This window comes from Macaca fascicularis, chromosome 12 (assembly GCF_037993035.2).
Source record: "Macaca fascicularis isolate 582-1 chromosome 12, T2T-MFA8v1.1".
Taxonomy (NCBI): domain Eukaryota; kingdom Metazoa; phylum Chordata; class Mammalia; order Primates; family Cercopithecidae; genus Macaca; species Macaca fascicularis.
The window spans coordinates 54958352-54984237 of record NC_088386.1 but is presented as its reverse complement, the minus strand read 5'-3'; the positions used below and the strand labels follow the sequence as shown (position 1 = coordinate 54984237).

Below are 25886 nucleotides of genomic sequence, written 5' to 3'. Positions count from 1 at the left end.
CTGGGATTACAGGCATGAGCCACTGTGGCTAGCCGGGAAGATTTTTTTGGCTGATTGATATTAATAAACCCTCCCCCACCATGTTTAATTTGAGAATGTTTCATATTCAACTTTTCTACTAGTGGAGGTTTTTATGGAGGACACTAGTACATAAATGGTATTAAAGCATTATTATAAATTCTTTATGCTGTGTATGAATTTATATTTTTGGTTGCATTCTCCTGTGTTGCCCCTAAATTATTTACCCTTGATAGCATATTTAAGAAACTTCCATTATCTTGAAGAGAAATTCATGGTTATGATTTATTCCTTGATTTAATAAGCACTGTGGTTGTTCTTTTTGAATTACTTACTAAATTTATAAAAGTAGAAAATGCACTGCTCTTTTTTTCTTCATTAGGAGCTTATCATCTACTGGAGAGACAGACACATAAACTGGTCATTATAGCTGTGGTAGATGGCACAGTAAAGGTGTATGTTTAATGTTTTTTGAATATAGAAAGCATGATATGATCCTTATGGGTAGAAAGGGCCACATCAAAACTATTCAGTCTATGGAGATTCCCCCCCTCTGCATTTTGAAGCAGAGTATAGGTATCACTATTTGAACAGTGATGCTGATGCTGCAAAAAATCTGTAAAAAGAGTTTATGTTTTCCAACTTTATAGGGAAATAAAGTAGTATCTGTCTTAAGACAAGTGAAAAAGTTGAATTCGTTTGAAAGTAGAGAGTGAAAAAGCGTTATGTTGCATTTTGTTACTGTTGTCCTCTTCCCCTTCTGTTTTCCCTCATCCCTTTTCTTTTGTATTTGTAAGTTTGCATGAGGTGAGAAGATAAAGTGTTAAAAGTTTTGAAGGAAGGCTTGGTAGCAAATTTTGCCGCTATGTTTTTTGAGTATTGGGCAGTATGATTATAGACAAAGGAATTGATTTATCTCTGATCGTGTGATAATGTCCTCTGTTGGTCCTCAACTGGGTGCCTAGATCTTTCCCCAATTCAAAACCCTAGGTATAAATATACAGTGCTTTTCGCCACAATATTAAGCAGGCACTTTCATAACTAAGACATACCAGAGTGGTATGAGAATGCCTGTACAACTGGAATGGGCAACATGACCATAGAGAAAATGATGTGATTTTTTAAGTGTGTTTGCTGAGAAGCAGGAGGAAGGCTCTTAGAAAGTTAAATCTAGGCAGATTCCTAAAATAAAAATGCAGTTACAAATAAATGCAGAGTACCACATGCAAGGATTAAATCAAAAAAGACTGTGGTGTGCAGATATTTCATATATACAGTGAATATTAAAGAAGTGATAAAAACAGCAGATGTAGCAGAATTTCAAGTGAAGATCGGAAGCCTTTATAATAAAATTGACCTTTAAAGTTAATTGCACATACAGGAGTTCGAGACCAGCCTGGGCAACGTGGTAAAAACCCTGTCTCTACTAAAAATACAAAAATTAGCCAGACATGGTGTTGCGTGCCTGTAGTCTCAGCTACTAGAGAGGCTGAGGTGGGAGGATCCCTTGAACCCAGGAGACAGAGGTTGCAGTGAGCTAAGATTGGGCCACTGCGCTGCAGCTTGAGCAATAGAGTGAGACTCCTCCTAAACAAACAAACAAATAAGTTAATTCCACGTAGTATTTACTCATAAAACCAGCATCTTCCTACAGAAGACAATTTCTAACATAGAAAGGATTTCATGAGACTGAAGAAGAGGACAATAGGCTTCTTAAAAAGATGGTAGATTGGCCGGGCGCGGTGGCTCACGCCTGTAATCCCAGCACTTTGGGAGGCCGAGGCGGGCGGATCACGAGGTCAGGAGATCGAGACCAGCCTGGCTAACACGGTGAAACCCCGTCTCTACTTTAAAATACAAAAAACTAGCCGGGCGAGGTGGCGGCGCCTGTAGTCCCAGCTACTAGGGAGGCTGAGGCAGGAGAATGGCGTGAACCCGGGAGGCGGAGCTTGCAGTGAGCTGAGATCTGGCCACTGCGCTCCAGCCTGGGCGACAGAGCGAGACTCCGTCTCAACAACAACAACAAAAAAAAAGATGGTAGATTAACATACTTGCTTAATTCAGCTAACTGTTGAAGCCCCATTGATTATATAGAAAAAAAAAGATTTTCAAAAAGGCATAAGCAAAGAAACAGGAGAAGAATGAATAGCAACAAAATTCTGGAAGCTGGAGAGCGATGGATAAATAGTAATTGATTTATCAGATTGAGAGAACCCAATAACTGAATTATCAGATGACAGTGAAGAAAGCCTAGAAAAAATAGTTTACACATTTGAAACTCCTAAAGGCTCAGCAATGAGCAGTTCTGTGTATCTCTGGAATGGGCAGGAGGGGAGAAAAAGGTTATAGTTATAGGTACAGGTGAAACTCTACATATAAAAACTATATGAAAATGGGAAATATTTATTAAGCATTCATGAAACAAAGTCTGTTCAACTAGTTAGATTCCTCAGTCTCCTCCACTTAACACAGTCAGGTAACAGTGCCTCCTTTATCCCTTTTTCCAGAAGAAGACTGAAAGTCAGACATTTGGGGATGTACAGTGCAATCACATTCATGTACAGTCATCACCACCATCCATCTCCAGAATTCTTTTCATCTTTCAAAACTAAAATTCTATAAACATTAAACAATAATACCTCATGCCCACTTTCCCCTGGCCCTGGCCCTTGGCCACCCACCATTTTACTTTCTGTCTCTATGATTTTGACTACTGTAAGTACCTCGTATATGTGAGATCATACAGTATTTGTCTTTTTGTTACTGGATTGTTTCACTTAGTATCATGTCCTTGAAGTTTCATGCATGTTGTAGCATGTGCTAGAATGTCCTTTCATTTTAAGGCTGAATGATATTTCTGTGTGTGTGTATGCCATATTTTATTCATTCTTTCATTTGTGGATGAACTCTTGGGTTGTTTTTGCCTCTTCACTATTGTGATATCAACATTTTAAAGTAATATTTTTATTTTGTTTGTTAAGCATAGATTAAATTTTGCTGTACCACATTTAAAATATTAAAGATTGCTTTCATTTGCTGATGTTTGAAGTTCTTTCAATGTCAACAAATAAACTGGTTTTGTCCTAATTCAGAAAACAGATAATTGTATCCACTTTGGTTATTATATAAAAAGAATTGTCGTTACTTTTTTTCTTAACATTGGTTTTTGAAATAAAGACATCTTGGTGTGCCATGTAAAATCTTTGAGCAGATACATGCAATTGAGAAATTTAGTGAAGATCTTCTTCCTTCATTGGCTTTCATTTTCCTATTAGTTCACCTCATGCTTCTATTCTTTTAACAAATTTTAAAATGCAAAAAAGTCAAAACCATCATGGTAGCTATCTTAGTGCGACACAGGGATTGAACACTCTGATCTGATTGTCACTCACTAACACACATGGTATATATTTAAATTTCTCAACCTGTTCTTTCTGGGTTGCTGAGAAATATTCTTATTTTACTTATTATTAGAAATACAAATTTAATACGCTATTATTTCATTAAAAATATGAACACTTTAGAAAATTTTCCGTTTAAAGTATTTGATTGTGGCTGGTCTGAGAGCCCTGGTCTTCACACCGAATTGATCACAACCAGTTAGAGATTTCTTTGTTTTTCTTCCTCCACTCCCACTACTTCACTTGACTAGCCTTAAAATAAATTAAATAAATAAATAAATAAATAAATATTTGATTGTGAGCTCCTTGTGGACAAAACTACCTTATTCACATATGTCTTTTCAGTGTTGGAACTTAACCCCTCAAACTTGTTTATAATAAATATTCACTGGACTAAATGAGTTTTTAATGTATGTTTGTAGTCAGTTGCTCATGTGTTCAGCAAATCTATATATAATTTCACACATACTGTGTATCAATTACTTTCTATTAATTATTCTTTTCTAATGTGCCATTTAAAGATAAAGCATTAATATATGAGAACTTGGGGACCAATTACCAAATCACTGCAGCAGCAATAAATCACAGATCTTTGCCACACAGATATGGTTAGCACTGGCTAAAGATTCAGACAGACAATTGCAGAAGTGATCTGGTAGCTGCAGACCATTTTCTAACATGGATTTTGCTTTGAGGAGTGGAGAAATAATTTTATTTTAGTAAAATGTTAATAATGGAGAGAATATTAATGTCTTTAAAGAGAGCTGGGTTCATTATTATCTGAAGTTGTATTTTCATAGGTAACAATCAAAACATTTCTAATTCATTTTGTTTGTCTTATTTTAAGTACTATACTGTGATCATTTTTACATACTGATAATGAGCTTTTAAAGCAAAATAGAGAAAGTTTATTGAGTCATAATATTCTTCAAATAAAATAAAGGTGTATTTTTCTTTTCTTTTTGAGACAGAGTCTCACTGCTCTGTCACCCAGGCTGGAGTGCAGTGGCGCAATCTTGGCTCATTGCAACCTCCGCCTCCCAGGTTCAAGCATTCTTCTGCCTCAGACTCCCCAGTAGCTGGGATTACAGGCACACACCACCATGCCCAGCTAATTTTTGCATTCTTAGTGGAGACGGGGTTTCACCATATTGGATAGGCTGGTCTCAAACTCCTGACCTCAAGTTATCTGCCCACCTCAGCCTCCCACGGTGCTGGAATTACAGGCATGAGCCACCGCGCCCAGCCAGGTGTATTTTTCATAAGCAAGAGGTCATCTTGGAGATCAAAGTCCATGAGTATGTAGAAATATTTTTCCCAAAGAGCAAAAATTTACCTCACTGGAACATGTGTAGCACTTGCCAATTTAATTATATCTTTAGTTGAGTATATGTTAATAGTAAGTACTGAAAAATTAAGAGTAATAAGCTCTGGTATATGATTTTAATTATTTATTATCGGCATACTGATTTTAATGGAAGAAATAAGACAAGTTTCTAGAAGTTAACTTTTCCCTTTTTTATGTTTGTTAAATTTACTTTCCTATAAAAATTGTTTATTAATTTAGAAATTATGTTTGGAGACCAGGTGTGGTGGCTCACACCTGTAATCCCAGCACTTTGGGAGGCCGAGGTGGGTGGATCACCTGAAGTCAGGAGTTCGAGACCAACCTGGCTAGCATGGCGAAACCCCTTCTCTACTAAAAATACAAAAATTAGTTGGGTGCGGTGGTGCATGCCTGTAGTCCCAGCTACTCAGGAGGCTGAGGCAGGAGAATTGCTTGAACCTGAGAGGTGGACGCTACTGCCCTCCAGCCTGGTGAGAGAGCAAGACTCCGTCTCAAAAAAATAAATAAAATAAAATAAAGAAATTATGTTTGGAGTATAAATTATTTCAGAATACAATGTACTGTCACAAGAGGCATAATGATGTTTTTGGTCAAAGACAGACTGTATATATGACAGTGGTCCCATAAGATTCTAATACCGTAATTTTACTGTTTCTTTTCTTTTTTAGATATGTTTACCTCTATAAATATTTTTCGTATTCACATTTCAGGCCTATTTCTATTAGAAACACCATTGTGTTACAGTTGCCTACAGTATTCAGTACAGTATCATGCTATACAGGTTTGTAGCCTAGACATAACAGGCTATACAATATAACCTAGGTGTGTAGTAGTCTTTACCATCTAGGTTCATGTAAGTACACTCTGTGATGTTCATACAACAAAATCACCTAACAACATGTTTCTCAGAACATATCCCCGTGGGTAAATTGTAATGATGTTTAGTAAATAAAATTATTTTACTCTATTTGCTTTATACATCCCTTCAGAAACACACTTTATAATTCCTCCCTGTATTTGGAATCATGACATAGGAATAGATACAAGGTTTTTACTTGAAATTGTGAGGAATCATTGTGCAAAAAATAACAGTATGAAATATTTATAAAATTTTAATTCGATTATGGCCTCTCGTTAAAGGAAAACTTCTAATAATATTTATTCTGTTAACCACAGTTTTCAGATTATAGTTCAGTTCTAGCTTTCCTTAGAAATGTTAAGTAATTTTCTTAGTATGTAGCTTAGTCTACATTACAAGGCAGTTTTTGTTTCACATACGTTTTTATATCACCAATAAAGTTATGATATGCTTAAACATGAAAACTGTATATCTTTTGGCTTATTCTTTGTTGCTCATGAAGGATATTTAATGAATGACCAGCTAATAGCTAAAGCAGGATCAGAAATACCAGGTTAATTCTGAAATCTCGTGTTTCTGCCTTCAGTTTTGTGGCAGTTGTGTTATTAGTTATACTTGTTTGGTGAAAAATATTTCTTCCTTTTTGTTTATAAAGTACTTTGTATTTTTTAGCCTTTCATATGTGTAAAAAATGTTAAATCTTAAATCAGTTAGGATTAAGAAGGGATTTTGAAAGATTGCCTGCTTCTACAACTTAAAGTTTGTGGGGAAATTAAGATAATGTATTATATATAAAGCTGAAAATAATGATAAAAATGATCGTAAGTTTAGTACTTTCATTTTGGAAAACCAAACCTCAGAGTGACTTGATCTATATTGCACAGCTAGTTTATGGTGAGACTCTGGTATTGGTGTCGAATTTCCTAGTCCAGTGTTCTTTTTCTGAAAATTAAGTGACTTTCTTCATTTCTCTTTAATGTATTCTATTCTTTCCGTATTGTTTTAGAAAAAGGATTATGTATCAGGCCTATTACTGTTAATGGTATCACCATTTCCCACAACAAGATATCAACTCTTGATATCACTTTAGATTGCTCTTTTCTCTGGCTTCAGATAATCAAAACCTAAAAGTGCCTGTGATCTATCTTCAATATTTTTTTCATCCTTTGTTTTCTTTTCACTCCCACCACCACCCTATCAGGTCATACTTAGATTGCCATATTAATTTACTTTCTAGTTTCTCTTTCTCCAGTATCATGTCTCCTCTTCTTACTTTTTGTGGATAACAGTGCCACATAAACACATCCGAAGTCATGATTTTTTTTTCACACCTTTGTTTATACTATTTCCTTTTTCTGGGAGATACTTTTTCTGTCTCTCCATGTATATTTTAATGTTGCACATTCTTGGAGACTCAACTGAAATCTCATTTCCTTCTCTGTACTGGCCATGTCTACCTAAAAGGACTGTGACTTGTAAAATCTGGGGCCAGGTAGCATGTGTGATCATTTGACATCTTGACACAGAATCCTTTTATCAGAGAGTGCTAGAGCAGAAAAAGACCTTAGATACCACTTATAATAGTCACTTAACTACAGGTGAGTAAGTGGTTTTCCTGGAGTTAAATGATTAACATAAGTACTTAGAGAGTTCAGGGCAGAGATGCAAGTAAACTTAAGTCCCTAACCTCTAATTCCAAAATTCGTTCCTATGTAACACACTTCCTATCACTGTAAAGTGCATTGTCTTTTTGGATGCTTGTTCATGAGTGCATTTGTTATTTCTGCAGTTTGAGGCCATGAGTCTTGTTTTAAACTTTTTTGTGCTGCCCTTATTATTTTGCACATAATAGGCTTTAACTCATTTTTTCTTTATTTGGTAGAGAACATTTACTTTCAGATAAAAGTGTAAGACTTTATTTCCATTTGTACAGATATTATAGCCAAGGATTATACTGCTTTTGTTTAAAAGGATGGAAGAAGTGTTTTTAATAGTTCTTGGTAGTTAGCATTCTACAAAATATAATTGAAAAATTCTCTGGTTTTATTTTATTGCTATGTAAATGGGTTTCACTTGTTTAAAATGTTAAAAACAGTGATTAGAGTACAAAACTAGAAATGTTATCAATATTTCTTTATTGTTTTAATGTTTTCAATTTCTAAGGAAATAAAATATTTTATAAAAAATAATTTTGTGACTGATTGTTAAATGGAAATATACTATACTTCTCTTGTCTTAGTTTCTAAGCCATTATTGAAAACTACTTAATACAGTCATTTTAGATTTTAAAGTTTTGTGAATATATTTAAGGTACATAAAGCAAAAGGAATTATAGGAAAGTATATATAAGTGTATAGATAATTGAATATATACACTTTAAACTTCTTTTGCAAGTCAGCATGAATAAAAATGGTACTTTAGAGAGCAGCTTAAATACCTCTCAGGTGAATAAAGCATGGGCTTCATGCTTGTAGTTGGGGATATATGTATCATCTGCTGTAGATGTATTACAAAGGTAATGTCAAGGTGAAAGCAGGCTTGCAGAATGGTTGGAAATCATTGATATTCTGACTTGGAGGCTGTAAATGGCTCGGTGGCAGATGGAGTCTTTGTCAAGGAAGAAAAATGGCAGCTTTGGAGCACATAGATGTTTTGCTAGCAGCTCAGCACATAGGCTGTGACCTTCTAGTATTCAGGAGTCTTTTCCATGGTCTAATACATTGTTCTCAGCTTTTATTCACCTAAAGTAGATAAATAGTAGTCATCACATTTCAGTACAAATTGAGGTGTTTCATTATAAAGAAACATAAATATATTTTATTGTCTACTTTTTAAAGAAATAAGCTTTTAAGAGAATGTGCATTTCCTGTATCAGAAATATTTCTCAGTTGGTTTGCAAAAGTAAAAACATCTCGTAGATGTTTTTCAATCAAAAAAATTGATTGAAAAAATTTTTTTTAGAATCACAGAATATTAAACCCTAACAGTGTCTAAAAACCCTGGACCAGTCCACTCATTTTCCAGATGAAGAAAGTAAGGGTCAGAGATTGTGACTTAACTAAGACTGCTTAGCTAGTTTATGACTCTTAAATTATGACTTGTTATAAAATATCTTTAGTTATAGGTAAAACTCTCTTTAAATAAAACTTAAAATACCCAGAGAATACACCTAATTATTCATAACGATGCATAATGATGATAATAATTTCAGAGACTTTTATTTTTCAGTTGCAGATATTTTTACTGGAAAGAATTCAGAATTTTCATTTAATTTCCTTTTTTTTTTTTTTTTTTTGAGACGGAGTCTTCACTCTGTTGCCCAGGCTAGAGTGTAGTGTCGCATTCTTGGCTCACTTCACCTTCACCTCCTTGAACACCTTCACCAGGGTTCAAGTGATTCTCCTGCCTTAGCCTCCTGAGTAGCTGGGATTACAGGCATGCGCCACCATGCCTGGGTAATTTTTGTATTTTTAGTAGAGACAGGGTTTCGCCATGTTGGCCAGGCTGGTCTCAAACTCCTGACCTCAAGTGATCCACCCACCTTGGCCTCCCAAAGTGCTAGGAGCCACTAGCACCTGGCCTTAATTTGCTGTTAATATATTGCTATATAGAAAAATTTTGTTAAATGGAGAGTTTATATCTGGATTATAAAGTTATATATGCATACCTCTGTTCTTACTCCTCAACAAACATTTTATATGAAGCAGAACCTATTAAAGTATATGTCTTGTGTTGACTTATTTGGGTATTTTTAAAAGTCCTTTCTTTTAGAAATATTGCATTTTATATTAAAATATTTAAGGGTTTTATAGATTATTTATAGATATACTGAGACATTTTGAAAAAGTGCTGCATTTATCAGTGAGCATTTCTTTCTGTTTTAAGGAGAATATATGTCACTATGAGAATATTATGTGAAATATGTTCAGTTGGACACTTGATCTATATTGAAGAGTAATAAGTCATGGTTAAAATTAAAAGTAGAGGCATTACACACCTAAAACCTATGAAAGCACTTGACAATTACAAAAGTTGTAGAAAGAAATCACTGTACATCACAAAAGAAAGTGACTCTGTTTTAGAGGGTGAAGGTTGCTACTTTCAATATTATAGGTAGTCCTTTGCAAGCCAGCGTCTAAGGAAGTGCTAAAGAGAAATTTAAGAAGTTCTACTAAAATGTCTGTGCATTTTCTAAAGATATAATTATGTAACAATTTTACATTTGTTTTTGATTAAAAGAAAAGTTTGAAAAGTTAGAGTTGAAAGCTTCCAAAATCCTCAATTTTTTAAAGGATAAAACTGGTCAGATCTTTCATATCGAATGTGGACATGAAAAATATGAACAACAAAAGCTTAAATGAAAACACTGTTTTTATCAATGATATGTTGATATGTAGGTATTTTACCTGTTATCTACTTTAATATAAAATAAATACAATCAGAGGTTATATGATGATCACTAAATTATTCAACAACTATTAAGTGCCTAGTTACATGCATGTGCTAAGGATAAGGTACTAAACAAAACAGCGACTTTGCACTCATGGAGCTTTTCATTCTATCGGTAAGTTATATGTAGTATATTAGATGGCAGCTAACACTTAGGAGAAAGGTAAAGCAAATTAAGAGTCATGAGTATGAATTAGCCAGGGGTATGAATTAGTATTTGTTACAGATTGGCCATTGAAAACCTCTCCAATAAGATGACAATTTTGCAGAGATCTTAAGGAAGTGAGGGAATTGAGTCATGTAGATACCTGGGTGAGAACTGTTCCAAAGAAAACTATAAATGCCATGATACTGGGAGAGATTGTGCTTAGCATTTTCCAAGAATAATAGGGAAATCAAGATGGCTAGAGTTGCGTGAGCAATGAGAGAGAGTTACAAAGGAAGCCAGAGAGATTTCACATAAATCAACATTTAAGCATTTAAGTCTTTTTTTTTAAAGAGAAGATTGAAAAAACGCTCTTTAAGCTTAACCAAAGCCCACATTGTTGCCAAACCAGTGGTACCCAAAGTAGTTTTGGTAGAGCATTTATGGAGTATTTCATGAAAAAAGGTTCCATGATCAAGTAAGTTTGGAAGATGTAGAGTTAATGTTAAAGTTAAAAGTTTTTGTTTTATTTAAAAACGTTTTCTGAGCCTTTTAAAATGTGCTAATGTGTTTTGTGAACCTCCAACTTATTTGACCCTTCCTTCAAAGAACATCTTATGGGACTAGTGTTTTTCATGCTTTGGTAAGTGCTGTATTAGACAATCCTACAGGTTAACTTGAGGGTAATAAAAGGATTTTCTACAATCGATTGCTATTTCATAACTTCTTTACTATTCTTTTTTTTTTTGAAGCGGAGTTTTGCTCTTGCCACACAGACTGGAGTGCAGTGGCGTGTTCTCGGCTTACTGCAACCTCTGCCTCCCGGGTTCAAGTGATTCTTCTGCCTCAGCCTCCCAAGTAGCTGGGATTACAGGCACTCACCACCACACCTGGCTAATTTTTGTATTTTTATTAGAAACAGGGTTTCACCACGTTGGTCAGGCTGGTCTCAGACTCTTGACTTCGGGTCATCCCACCGCCTCGACCTTCCAAAGTGCTGGGATTATAGTCATGAGCCACTGCACCCGGCCTTCTCTACTGTTCTTAAGCCAACACCTTTCTCAGCCTGTTATTAACAAAGACTACATTTCTTTTTTTCCCCTGAAATATTTCTCAAATCCATCTTTTCTTCTCTGTTCATGATGCTTAAATCTTAATGTAGATTTGCATCATGTCTCACCTGGGCTGTCACAGTAACCCCCTAACTAGTGTCTCTGCCCCTCATCTTGCTGTGTCCATGTTAATCATCCTCTCAGTGATGACATAATTGACATCAAATTGACAAATCATACTAGGTTATTTACCTACTTAAACTCCTTTATTATCTTCCAACCACTACAGAATAAAATTTAATCTCATTTACAGGGTATATGCAATCTTCCACAGCCTGTCTCCTGCTTACATCTAAAAGTAATGCCTCAATGTCCCATACTTAGTCTCCAAATGTTAAATGATTTATACTTCCTTAAACCAAGAGGTGGGTATATAGTCCTTTTGCCTTTACTCAGTGCTGTTATCCCTTCCTGACGTAGCCTTCCTGTGAGAAGGCTTCCAAGTTATAGCAAAAGTAGTCTACAGAAACACTCTCAAGCTCTTCCTGAGTAAGTCAGGTGTACTCATGTATAACTCTTATCAAAACACTGGAAATAATGAAATAAAAATAGATATTTGTGTTTTTTCTGCTGCCTATATCTGATACTGATACTTTGTAATGGTGCTAAGTGCCTAATACTTTAAGTGGATACCCAGTAAATGTTGAAATTATCTTGACTAACTAGTTGAAGTCCTGATGAAAAGATTGTTCAGTTCCTCTTCTCCTGTATTCAGAACCTGTTTGGATCATACATTTAAATGTAGAACTATAAAGCTTTTAGAGGAAGACATAAGTGAAAACCTACAAGACAAAACTTAGTGAAGAGTTCCTCCATATGATGCAAAAACATGATTCATAGAAGAAAGAAATCTGTAAATTGGACTTTATCAAATTAAAAACATTTGCTTTGCAAAATGCCCTGTTAAGATGATGAAAAGACAAACTACATACTGGGAGGAAATATTTGAAAACTGCTTATCTGACAAAGGACTCTTATCTAGGATACATAAAAACTAAAAACTCAGTAGTAAAAAGGCAAACAGTCCAATTAGAAAATGGGCAAAAGATATTCATTTGGCCAAAAAGGATATACGGATGTCAGCTGAACACGTGAAAAGATGTTCAGCATCACTAGCCATCAGAGAAATTAAAAAATGATATATTACCACACACCTATTAGAACAGTTGAACTCTTGCTTGAACCCAGGAGTTTAAGACCAGCCTGCACAATACAGCAAGACCCCATCTAAAAAAATTAAAATTAAAAATAGCAACAATATGAATTGCTGGCAAGGATATGAAGAAATCAGACTCTCATACATTACCAGTGGGAATGTAAAATGGTACAACCACTCTGAAAAATAGTTTGCAGTTTCAAAAAAAAAAAAAGAAACACATGCTTACTATATAAGCTAGTGAGCAGAGATTCCACTACACTCCAGCATGGGTGATAGAATGAGACCCTGTCTCAAAAGCAAAAAAACAAAAACTATTAGGTTTTTTCCTTCTACCTCCCTACCCATATCTGAGAAATAAAGTGTTTCACCTCCTTACTAAACCTAAAACTTCATGCTTTTTAATTTTTATTCACTTCTGCCTCCTCTAGAGGCTTGCTTCATTGATCTGCCAAAAGACATTCATTTTTCTCCCTCATGACTGGTTTATTTCATTGTTATCCAAAGGATTGTCCTGGCATGAAGTAAAGTGATAAACAGAAGTGCAAACAAAACATTAAACCTTCACTTCCCTCAAGTGTTTGTGTTAGCATATTAAAGATATATATCTATGTTAATATAAGTAGCTCTACTTATATTAACTACCATATAGTATTCCATTATAAAAACCTACCATGATATTTTTATTTATTCATTTTCCAGTATTTCCAAGGTTTTACTCTACAAATAGAACTGCAGTTTACATTCATATACATGACTTTTTATGTGCACGTATGGGAACTTTTCTGGGTGAGATATCTAGAATTACTGTATTATAGTCTACATGCAGCTTTACTTTACTATATGTTGCCTGATTTCTTTCTATATAATTGTACCAGTTTATGTGACCAATGCATAAAAGATTTCTGCTCTACTTTTTAGCATTTGCTTAATTTTTGTATTCCCACTTTCTGCATATAGAGCCTGCTTTGAAGTCCAATAAATTTTACTTCTACAATACAATTTTTAAATTTCTTTCTCTACTCTAACCAGCTAAGAAGTAAAAAAATAAATTTATCCCTACTTCTATATATGAATAACTTTTATATTTATCCATCCCCTCATTTCTCACTCTTCTGCCACACCTTAGTACAAAACGTCACTTTTGCCTAAATTATCTCAGGAGACCAAATACTGCAATATCTTTATTGTAAATTTCTTCCTGCTTCAATTTATCCTCCTTAAAACGGCTAGATCAATATTTCTAATGCAAGTAGTTTACCATTGTTCGCAGCATTAACTTTAAACACTTAGTATGGTATTTAAGGTCATCTCCGATAAGGTTTTAAAGTATGTTTTCAGCCAAATAAATATCTCTCGCACTATTTTTTACGTATGTCCTTTGTACTAGCCAGACTATATTACTTTACTGATTGATTGAGTCATTCAAACAGTTTATACATAACAAGCTTTTATGCTGCCCAGGTACAGGTTGAGTATTCCTTATCTGAAATGGTTGGGTCTAGAAGCTTTTGGGATTTCACATTTTTTTCAGACTTTGGAATATTTTCATATATATAATGATATATCTTGGGGAGGGTAGATACCCAGGTCTAAACACTGAATTTATTAGGTTCATCTATACCTTATACACATAATCTGAAGGCACTTATGTATGATATTTTAAATAATGTACAACACGTCACATAAGGTCAGGCATGGAATTTTTCACTTGTGGCATCATGTTGATGCTCAGAAAGTATCAGATCTTGGAGCTTTTCAAATTAGGGATGTTCAACCTGTATGTTAACTCTTGGGTGTCATAGGTGCTACTGCCATAAAAGGAGCAACTCATGATTCCTGTTATTAGGGAGCTTGGAAGCCACCTTAAGCTAGTCTCAGAATACATCCAGTGCTTTTCAGCTTTTGATCCTTAGCTTATGTTCTCCTTCCCCTTGGGATGTCTCTTTTCCTAGTTCCTCCACCTACTCACCTTTGTTATTCAAATTCCTACACTACTTTGCAAAGCCTACTTCAGGTATCATTTTTTCATAAAGATTCTTTCTGCCATCCTCAGTTAATTTTGCTCTCAGAGTACTTTATTTATACCACTCTTATGGTATAAATGGTAGTATGTTCCATGTATTTATCTTTATTTTAGAGATAGAGTCTCTCTGTGTTAGTCTGGCTGGTCTGGAACTCCTGAGCTCAAGCACTCCTCCTGCCTCAGTCTCCTGAGTAGCTGGGACTACCATGTATTTATTTTATTCTTCCAAGACAATAAATAGAGTACTTTGTCCATTCATCTATATTACTAGCATTTAACATAATGCCTTGTAAATGATAGGCCTTCTACTGATTAAAATAATTTAATTGAAGATAACCTTAGTTACTTCTAACTTCGCCAATTGGATTTATTTAGGAAAATATCAATTTTACTTACAAAAAATTTATGTAATTTTAATCCAGTGTTCTTAGTTTAAAATACTACAGAACAAACTTGAGGACTTGCTTTGATAAATAGTAAACTTTGTGATTAGTACAACAACTTTCCCACTTGTTTTTAGACTCTTAGGTAATCCCCTTTGGTCAAGTCAGACTGTCCTCTGTAGAACCATATGAATTGGTTGTATTGAAATACCTTGGCAGCTGCTAGGCACCTCCTCTACCCCAAAAAGCAGCTCTTTATTTTCTACTATTCTGGGTTTGTTTGTTTGTTTGTTGTTTTGTTTTTGAGATGGGGTTGCACTCTGTTGCCCAGGCTTGGGTGTAGTGACATGATCACAGCTCACTGCAGCCTTGACTTCCCAGCTCATGCAATCCTCCCACCTCAGCCTGCTGAGTAGCTGGGACCACAGGCATGCACCACCACCACACCTGGCTAATTTTATTTTATTTTATTTATTTTTTTAACGCCTGGATAATTTTTTAAAATTTTTGTAGAGATGGGGTCTTGCTGTATTGCCCAGGCTGGTCACAACCTCCTGACGTCAATCCGTCCTCCCAGCTTGGTCTCCCAAGAGTGTTGGGATGACAGGTGTGAGCCTGTAATCTCAGTGTGCGCCCATACTGGACTTCTTCACAGATTTTATTTGAAGAAAGGCCTCTTCTGCTGAGGCAATTTAAAATCTTGCTAAGTGAGTGTAAATTCTTGTTTTTTATATTTTTTCCAGTAATTTATAGAAACATATTATTTCTGCCCACTTATTCCTCATATTACCACAAATTTTAAATCAGTAGTCCATATGAATGAGACTTTAGATGAATAAGCAAAAGATAGGCAGTGGACTTTGGGTACAACAAATAAATTACTCTCTTGAGTATTCTGTCTTTTAATATGGATTTTTGAGGAGTTGTTAGCATATCAGAAATTACTGAAATTGGTGTATAAATTGTTAGGTACTCTGAAGCATTTTCTAGATCAGGGCTTCCTAAACTTTAATGTACAGAATATTCTGAGTAAGTCTAGTCTGGTGCCTGAGTTTCTGCATTTCTGTTTCTTTTTTTTTTTTTTTTTTTTTTTTTTTTTGAGACAGAGTCTCACTCTGTCACCCAGGCTGGAGCGCAATGACACGCTCTCAGCTCACTGCAACCTCTGCCTCCCGGGTTCAAGCAGTTCCCCCACCTTAGCCTCCCGAGTAGCTGGGACTACAGGCGTGCCACCACACCCAGCTAATTTTTGTACTTTTAGTAGAGATGGGGTTTCACTATGTTGGCCAGGCTGGTCTCGAACTCCTGACCTCGTGATCCGCCTGCCTCGGCCTCCCAAAGTGCTGGGATTACAAGCGTGAGCCACTGCACCCAGCCTTGTTTTTTCTTTTTTCTTTTCTTTTTTTTTTTTAGAGACAGGGTCTTGCTCTGTCACCCAGGCTGGAGTGCAGCGGTGCAGTCATATAGCTCACTGTAACTTCGAACTCCTGGGCTGAAATGATCTTTCCACCTGAGTGTCCTGAGTTGCTAAGACTACAAGTACGTGCCAACATACCTGGCTAATTTTTAGTATTTTTTGTAGAGACTAGGTCTCATTATTACCCAGGCTGGCCTAGAACTCCTGGCCTCAAGTGATCCTCCCAGTTCAGCCTCCTGAGTAGCTGGGACTACAGGCACACATCACCACATCTGGCTAATTATTTTATTTTTTTTATAGAGATGGGGTCTCGTATTGCCTGAGCTAGTGTTGAACTCCTGGCCTCAAGTGATCCTCCTGCCTTGACCTCCCAAAAATATTGGGATCACAGGTGTGAGCCACCATACCTGGCCAAGATTCTGCATTTTTAACAAATAATTTCCATGTTGCTGGTCTATGGACTGTACTTGGAGTAGCAGTGAGCTAGATGACTCTCCAAACCCTGTCACCATGTTTTAGGTTTTTTGGTTTTTTTTGGTACTAGTAAAAGTAGGCTTTTGGTATCGCACAGATACTTGTTTACAGTGTGTTTCTCTACAGTCTAATGTATAATTTGACATTTTAATAGAAATTTCTGGATTTTTAAAGGAAAATCTGTTGTGTATAGATTGATTGATTGTTCTGTGGTTGTGTGGTTTTTTCAAGTCATTCTTCAAAGTTTTAAAAATAGACTTGACAATTATTAGACTGTCAGTGGCAACTTTCAGAGTTTACATTTAATAAGGAATGTCTAACTGTTTACTTATTTCTGACAGAATTGTAGTTGATATTGCCTTTGGTTATTTTTGCAGGATATTGTTTTAGGTTACACATTAAGGTAATATAAAAATTTAACAGGAAACTTAATCTTCTGTTTGACTCTGGATGTTTTAGTTGGTATAAGTACTGCTTCTTGTTTTGGTTGCTGTTAAAGCTGTTATTATTATGAATTAGTAGCAATTGTATACCAGAGATTAGCCTGTTAATTTTATCTGTAGCACAGGTGAATTGAAAAACCTAATTTGTGTAAATGAACAACCAATGGTATAGATAGCTCTTTAAATAGCCTATACTCAAAAGGATACAAATTGATTCTGGGGGTACATTAATACTTATTTTTTCTTTAAGATATATCACATTAAATACTTTCATAGTTTTGTGCTTTTATTGAAAATTATAACTAAATCATAGAAAATTCCCAGCATTACTTACTTTTGACAAATATTAATTGGTAATCACCATTTTCAGACCAGGATAGTAAAACATTTTGAGGGAAAAGTATTATTTTATTTTAAAAACTTGAGAATAATTTTCATTTTAATGATTATATTAGCTCTATATTATTTCATTTAATAATTATCAGTAGTCGAAATTGTCGAGGAAATTACATTATTACAAAACTGACTTTAAAATATATTTATTATTTTCTTATTTCTTATTAAATAAGTAAGCACTCACCTTGCAATTAAAGTTTCCACATAGAATTTATGTGAAATATTGATAAAAAATTTTTTGGACCTGAGATCCAACAATTCTCTATAGAAATAAACCTCCTTTGTTTCTTCTGGTAGCATCCATTGATTTCTTTTTTCTAAAGGTACACTAATAGTGCTGATAGAAGCAGAACAATTGGAATTTACATTAAAAATAAATGTGATGAATAAAAAGCAATACATTGTAATATAGAGTTGATTTTGCTTCACCCATAAGTTCTAAAATCTAAAGGACAAAAATACTGAAAGGGTCAAGAAAAAAATAAAGAACAAACGATGCAAAAAGAAAATGACACTGAGGTCTTGGTTTAATACATATGTATTTCAGGTTGATGGTTGATTTCATTAGCAAATCTCATTGTTATGCAATGTCTGTTCTTCTGCAGCAAAATGAATATTGTATTCTCACAGGCTCTGTGTGTATCTATTATGTTGCAATAAATGAAAATATATACATCTATATCTGTCTTTGGCTTACTCTTTCCATTTTGTTTTTAAGGAAAAGAAAGAAAATTGAATAATCTTTTGTTGTTAAATTTGTTCAAAAGCCATTTCAATTTATATTATGGATATGTTTCCTACTTTTTTTCTTTGAAGTAAACAATTATAAGGTGGTTAATAATGTAACCATGATAATTATCCTATAACTTTTTAAATGAATAGAATTAATCTTGATTGATTTAAGTTGGTAATATGAGATACTTAAGCATATGTTTTCTAACATATTTTTAAATATTAGGAGTGGTTTTCCTTACTGCAGGAAAGTATGGTAAGGGAGTGTATATATTATGCCATATCTAAAGACTACTCCTTTTACAATAGCAAAATTATATATTGAGATTACTAAGATTTGAATTTTTATAAAATAGGAAGTTCAGAAATAAATTTCAGTGGCTACACATTGGAAGAATTCATTGAATGGTAATAAAGTAGTAAGCTTCATAAATTTTATGAGTTCAAATATGGATCAAACTGTATTGGATGAAAATTGTCATTTAATCTTAGTCATTTTGAGGTTTGACAGAAGCTTACAAAATAGATTTGGTTTTTGGTAGTGTTCTCAAAAGTTGTCTCACAATTGAAATTATTTTGACAAACTTGAAAGTAGAAAAGCCCAAGGTTTGATTAAATATGGGTTGATTGTATACCATGCAGAAATCACCTTTATGGTAAAAATTTGCCTTCTGGTTCAATTGATGCAATCATAATAAATATCCTAGTTACGCTAAATAAATATGGTCTGTTATAAATATATACAGCAGTTTATTAATGCATTATACTAAGTTTATTTGTATTTAGAGTATTTTCTACATATTGAGCATTTTGTTATTCATGGTGGGTAATATAAAAGAAGGAATTTCAAGATCTGGTAAGGAGATTCCCCAAATAATTATATAGTAATATATAGCTAAATTATGTAGAGAAAGGTTTTATGGGCCCTTCAAATGGAGTCTGAGAGAGAGCCATCCTGGAAGTGATGAGACCTAAACTGATAATGAGGTAGGAGCAGAGATACGAAACAACATAAGCATAATCTGGGAGGCAGGAGGACATAAATTTAGGATCTTTGGGAGGCAGAGAGCAGACCAACCCTAAGTAGTAAGGAAGATATGATTTGCTACAACCTATTTACCTGACACGAAAACCAGAATGCATCATTGTTACATTTTATTAGTGTTCACTCCAGATACTATACCATGGTAGCATGTCGTTTGACATCACTGGTAGATCTTGTTTTTTTCTTGTATAATAAAATAAGAGATAGGAAATTTCCTTTGTATCGATTTCGCTGTCCTTCCCCTCCACCAGTAACAAAAAGTAAATGTTCTGAAAGTATGCAAATACGAATCTAAATTGATGCAAACTGAATGTGAAGACAGAGTCACATTTATCTACTATAGTTAGAAATACCAAACTGGGGAGGATTACAAATCATCATAGATTTGACTCCCAGCTGTTGTAATGAGCAGGATCATGGAAGGAAGATCACCAACGAAAAGAGGAACTCATTTCATTGAAAAAGAAAGGTCCCTTGGCCGGGCGCGGTGGCTCACGCCTGTAATCCCAGCACTTTGAGAGGCCGAGGCGGGCGGATCAGGAGATCAGGAGATCAAGACCATCCTGGCTAACACAGTGAAGCCCTGTCTCTACCAAAAATACAAAAAGGAATTAGCTGGGCGTGGTGGCGGGCGCCTGTAGTCCCAGGTACTTGGGATGCTGAGGCAGGAGAATGGCATGAACTCGGGAGGCGGAGCTTGCAGTGAGCCGAGATCGCGCCACTGCGCTCCAGCCTGGGCGACAGAGCGAGACTCTGTCTGAAAAAGAAAAATAAAAAAGAAAGCTCCCTTTTGCCTGATCTGGAACCCTGGTTATCACATTTTATGTGATCTTCTGCTGTCATCTAGCATAAGAACCTGACTTTAGAAAATAGAATATGAATTTGGAATTTGAAAATGGAATTTAACATAAGATTCTGGGAATTGTTAGTGTATGTTTAAAGATCCAGATGAGAATTGCAGACTTCCTAGCAAGATGGCTTATTTTTGGGAATCTTTCATTATGTTATCACTCTGACTTGCACTGACGAAATGTTAAAAGAAACTTTTATGTGAAATTTGTTATTTTAATTGCTGTAAAGATTCTATTGAGAAAACTGTTGTGTGCTCCATTGTTGCATTTTTGAATATTATTTTTAAAACTTCTCTCAATTCTAAGTACTAGAGAAGGCTTTGGAGCTTGTTTGTAAATTACATCTTATAGAGAATGAGAATTTTGTAATTTGATCTCGTCTCCCACTTTACTTTGATTGCTAAGGAGCTGAACCACCCATATCATAGACTTGTGCAAAACCTTATGATAGGTGTTTCTTTGTTCCAACTTTACCTTGTGTTTTCATCTTTCTCATATCCTCTTATTTTCTCTTTTATTCATATTAGTTTTAAAGACGGCATTCTGTTCTTCTCATAGTTTTGTAAGTCATCTTAAATTATGTTGGAATAAGATGGGATATAAATATGTAACACCTATTTATTGTAGTAGAAGGCAAGCAAGTAAAAAGTAGGAAACTTTCTTCCTCCTCTTGTCTCTCCCTCTGCCTTCCCACCTCATTTTGCACATAGTTCTTAATATGGAGGACTTACCTCTGTGGTTTCTTGGACTTTCCAGAGGATAGGGGAATTCACTCTGAAGCTTTTTGTCTATATAGTACTACTAGGTCCAGTTAAAGAATGCCTGAGAGGACAAGTAGGGCTGAAATATACCCAGGAGAAGGAAAAGGTATATTTCTCTCATTTGTCAGCTCTGAGGGCAAGTCTTTTTCCAACTGGTTTTTGTCCCTTACCTTTTAACTTCATTGTAAACTCATAATATCAAAACTTAATGGCTCTTGATAAAAACCACCTTCAATGAAACCAAATATCATATTTATTTGCTGTACCTCTTTATGTTTTCATTTCATCATGCTCTAAATTTGATACATTATAGGAAGCTAAGATGGTCATAAATCATTGAAACAATTGAAATAATAATTTTCTGATTTAAAATTTTGTTTTGTTTTGGTGTATGAATTACATACTCAAAGCTACTTACGTGGTAGGAATTACATCTTAAATTTTCTATAAAGGAAATAAGAACTGTGTTTTGCATTCCATGTGACTACTATGGTTTTTAAATTATTTAATGTTAATGTGACCAAGAAATTCAGCTGGAAATGTTAACTTCGTAATCATAGTTTTTTGAAAATTTGCTATTTCATGTGTCATTGTAGTAAATTTTAAGGTGGTGATTAGTGATGTTAGCAACTTAATGTGGTTCAATACCGAGTACATACTCCTTGAAATGACATATTAAGTATATGTAATGAGACTTGTTCTGAGATTCTATACCCTTGGCACAGTCTTCTCTCCTGGGTGTTTTTTTTTGTTGTTATTTATTATCATTCTGTTTTGTTCTATTTCAGTACATTAGAACTTTATTTTGCAAACTGAATAAATATAAACCTAATTTAAGTAGTATAATTTTAATATCTTAACATGATTATATTGTTGTAAAGGAGTCTTAAGAGCTTTTTGCATTAAAATCAAATCTTACTGTGTTCATAATAGTTAGGATATTGATGCATGGCCTTAGTAAATATAGAATTTTAAAGATAAATGCAAATTTTGTGGATTTACAGAATTATCTAGATTTTTTTTTAAGTAGTAAATTAGTTTATCATTTTGATGGAGTTGGGTTTTTTGTTTGTTTCATACCCATGGCTAATTTAAACCAGCCCTCATCAAACTATACTAGAAATTTCAGAGCATGAAAAAACAGCAATTTGGGGAATTTAAAAAAAAAAAAACTATGGACAAAGAAACTTAGTTTTCAAGCCTAACAGTGTTTTTAAAAAATGCTCACAGGTTAAATATTTTACGTTTTGTTTTCTTTTTGATATGTGAGTTTAAAATGATGTAGAGAATAGTTTCAAATTATGTAAACTTTCTGATCATAGGAATTTTTTTCCAAAGACTGCCACATAAATTGTAAAGCAGTCTTATTTTGCAGGAAGTTGTCCAAATAAAACAATAAACTTATGCTTTGACCACAAAACAATTAATTTTGGTCTTTTATTATAACTCAGATATTTATTTTACATAGTTTATTGTAGCAGCTGAAATGTAAAGACTTTTCTTTATATTTAGCAGGTTTTTGAGCAGTTATTCTTATTTGTTTTTTTTACATCTTGTTAGCATTGCTTTGTTTTTATAGTTTATCTGCCAGAAGTGATTTTTGAAACCTGCTTTTAAACAGTGCCAGTTTTCAAGCATTCCTATCATGTGAGTTTATGTGAGGAATAAACCCTTCTTTAAAAAGGAAGAAAGACAGACCTCTTTATTGTCTGTTTGACATTAATAAAATTAAGAAAAGAACGATTACTTGAGACATAGCCTTACCTGGCTTAGTTTTATCACGTGAGCATTCACGTTTGCTGGTGATCTAAGTGCTCCACCTGCCTTTCAGTTTGTTTACCAGGAAATCAAGATGTGTAAACTGCAGGAAGTACTATTTGACCCTCTCCGACAGTATCTCATTACAATAATTGCTAATCTCTGAATAAGACAGCCATGTTTTGTGAGTAACTGAGAGAGAGAGAGAGAGGTTGTGTTAGGTAGATTTTAGGTGTTTCAACAAATAGAGCATTGTAAATGCTTACTTGGATTATGTTTTCATGATAGCTTTGATAAAAGACATATGCTGACCTTTGGGGTCAGCAAAGCTAGGACACAATAGTAGGTATTCTTTCATGCCTTTTAACTGAAAAATATCACGGCTTGTTGTTTTGGAGTGCTGTCACTGCTCTGAATCGAAAGGATAATGGCTACTTCCTGATTAAACCCACTCTCCACAGTAAGCTGTTAATGTTATACTCTATGTCTTTTTCTCCTGTAAATGCAAGGATATTTGGTGTTTTCTTTACTTTTTAATATTGCTTTTTCATGGAAAGATCTCTTAGAAATATATCCTGAAGTTAAAGTTTACAATTAGAGTAGAAACTACTGTTTAAGTTTGGAAGATTTCTTAAAATGAAAAAGTATTTCTGTTTGGTATCTTAAATCCAGCCAGCTCATACACATACTGTAGGTTTTGGTTACAGAAATTAGCTTTATTAAATAAAGACATTGAAATGATAAATGATATTAAGCTGCCACTTTCTTGCCACTCTAAGCAAAATTTTAAAAATAACTTTTGTAGTAAAAAGATTATTTTTTTCAGAGACTTTGGATAAACTCTAATTTTATCTTGATTTAATAAATTTCATAATTCTGTTTACATATATTCTCAAAATATATCGATAATTTTAATTATGAAATTAACTTATTCTGAAATTAGCAAAGAGATCCTTATGATATAAAAACAATGTTAAGTATTGAGAATATAAGAAGGGAATAATGAGCTTCTTAGTTTTAATCCTAAATCTGGCCGTCACTCCATCTGTAGTCTTGGGACAATCATTTAAACTGCTTACCTCAGTTTTCTTGTCTACTGCCCTTGTGAGTGCTTAGGTAAAATGTGTATGTTTGTTTATTTCTTTATAGTGTTACAAACTACAAAGCAAATGAATTTCACAAGTATTTTATAAAATGGAGAACTGACTCTGCACGTAGGAAAACATTAGCAGTAACAACAGACAGAGAAATAATTTTTTTAAAATTTATGACTTTAAAAGAAACACCATTACTTTGGCTTTTTAATTTGAAACAGAACTCTTAGTTTTGCTCAATCTTTAATATAGTATTACCAAAGGAATATACATGGGAATATACATGTTGTTGGATACATGACTAAAATGGGAAGTAGAAAGCTTAAAGGTAATTTAGTAAAGAATGACAAATATACTTAAAATTATTTAACTCTTTCTTAGAAGTCTTATTTCTGAAAGTAAAATTGTTCAGAGTAGAGGGAAGAATGTATGTATGTATATATTATGGACATATAAATGTAGGTGATCTACATAGTAAGATGTTTAATTTTTAATCTGTAGTATTAGATATGTTGATTATATAGAAAGAAAACATACGATTATGAAAAATCAAAAGTAGTTACTGAAGAATGTTATAGAACCTAACATCTAGGAATGTTAAAAAATGGAATAATGTAAATAGAATCCTACTTTTGTTGAAAGAATTAAGTTAGTGCCTGTAATCCCAGCACTTTGGGAGGCCGAGACGGGCGGATCACGAGGTCAGGAGGTCGAGACCATCCTGGCTAACCCGGTGAAACCCCGTCTCTACTAAAAAGTACAAAAAACCAGCCGGGCGAGGTGGCCGGCGCCTGCAGTCCCAGCTACTCGGGAGGCTGAGGCAGGAGAATGGCGTAAACCCGGGAGGCGGAGCTTGTAGTGAGCTGAGATCCGGCCACTGCACTCCAGCCTGGGCGACAGAGCGAGACTCCGTCTCAAAAAAATAAAAAATAAAAAATAAGAATTAAGTTAGTTTCTTTCACATAATGCTTATCAGGGTTATTTTAGGTAACTCAGTAATTTTTGATATAAATTGGCATATTCTGAGGAGATTCTAAAGGTTAAGTTTTGTGAGTATTCTAGCTTAGTCAAGTTATCAAAGTAAAAGTTATAATAGTGCCTCTATTTTAATTTACAATAACAAGTAATTTATGTCATTTATTGAATACTTACTATATGCAAACCTCTGGGCTAATTCTATTGTCATTTAATATTCATGATAATCACATGAGGTGGAGGTACCATTATTACTTCCATTTTTTTCAATGAGGAAGTAATTGTAGAGAATTTAAATAATTTGAGTAAGGTCCTTAGCCAGTAAATACCAGAGCCAAGCTGAAAACACTAACACAATTCAGAATCCAGAACAGTCTCCAGTGTCATACCCTTAACCATTGTGTTTATATTTTGGAGATAGTAAAGGTGCTTACACATTTGATTCAGATGGTTTTATTTTTTTCATTAATTTATCAAATATAAGTATCAGTCACTTTAAGGAATTAAGGTAATAGCATTATAAAGCAATACAAAATCCCTTGTCTCAAGAAGCCTGCAGTCTAGTGGAAGAGGCAGAAAATTAATAGGCTGTTTACAGTACAATGTGATAACTGATAAAATATAGGTCAGTACAGGATGCTAAAGGTGACGCCAAGGAGAGATATCCAATGTATTGTTTTATTTCCATATTTAATTTGCATATTCGTGTGTTGTTCTAGGTACATGGGAAATATCAGTAAATGAAACTTTCAAAGGTCTCGGCTTTTGTGGCACATATAGTAGGAGTGGAGATAAATGATAATAAGCAAACTGCATAGCATTTTAGAAGATGACAAATATTATGAAGTAAAGAAAAAGGAGCAGGATGTGAAGGTTAGGTGGTGATGGGATTCGGGGACTGAGGAAGGATTCACAAAGAAGAGATATTGAGGAAAGATTAAGGAAGTTAGCCATGTGGATACCTTTGGAAAGTCTTCGAGGCACAGGGCATGAGGCAGGAGCATGATAGGTTTGCTCAGGGAAATGAATGGTTGTCACTGTGA

The 25886-nt window shown here is 34.4% G+C and overlaps 1 protein-coding gene across 50 annotated transcripts in view; it reads left to right on the top strand.

Annotated features, from left to right (window-relative positions):
- Positions 1-25886, top strand: part of BAZ2B (bromodomain adjacent to zinc finger domain 2B) — a 412036-nt gene that overhangs the window by 174385 nt on the left and 211765 nt on the right. For 2 of the 50 annotated variants that reach the window (XM_074009233.1, XM_074009226.1), the window contains exon 1: positions 22952-23234. The exons of the other annotated variants lie outside the window; for them this stretch is intronic. The gene's annotated coding sequence lies outside the window, so the exon portion shown is untranslated. Of the gene's footprint in view, positions 1-22951; positions 23235-25886 lie in introns of those variants that run through there. 50 annotated transcript variants of the gene reach the window in all.